Here is a 301-nt window from a genome sequence, read left to right as displayed (position 1 = left end):
CCAATCAATTAATCTATTTTTCTACCTGTCTCTGTGACCTTATATCCTACTCACCATTAGTGGTTGTATTTTCTCAAATATTTTTCTCTCATATACAAATAAACTGTTTTTTATCTAAGACAATATATATCCACATACAGTCATCGAAACTTTTTTTCGGGATGTGACGCACATTTTAAAAGGAATTTCATACGGCCTGACACTGACAGAATATTACCTCGACGTGTGTCCAATCATGCACGTTCTGTCCTACACAATAAAGAAGATGCTGGAGCCACAGACCGGTGAGAGGAAACCCCCA

The sequence above is a fragment of the Penaeus monodon genome, chromosome 30, assembly GCF_015228065.2.
Source record: "Penaeus monodon isolate SGIC_2016 chromosome 30, NSTDA_Pmon_1, whole genome shotgun sequence".
NCBI lineage: Eukaryota > Metazoa > Arthropoda > Malacostraca > Decapoda > Penaeidae > Penaeus > Penaeus monodon.
The sequence above is the reverse complement of the archived record's forward strand: the minus strand, read 5'-3'. Positions refer to the sequence as shown.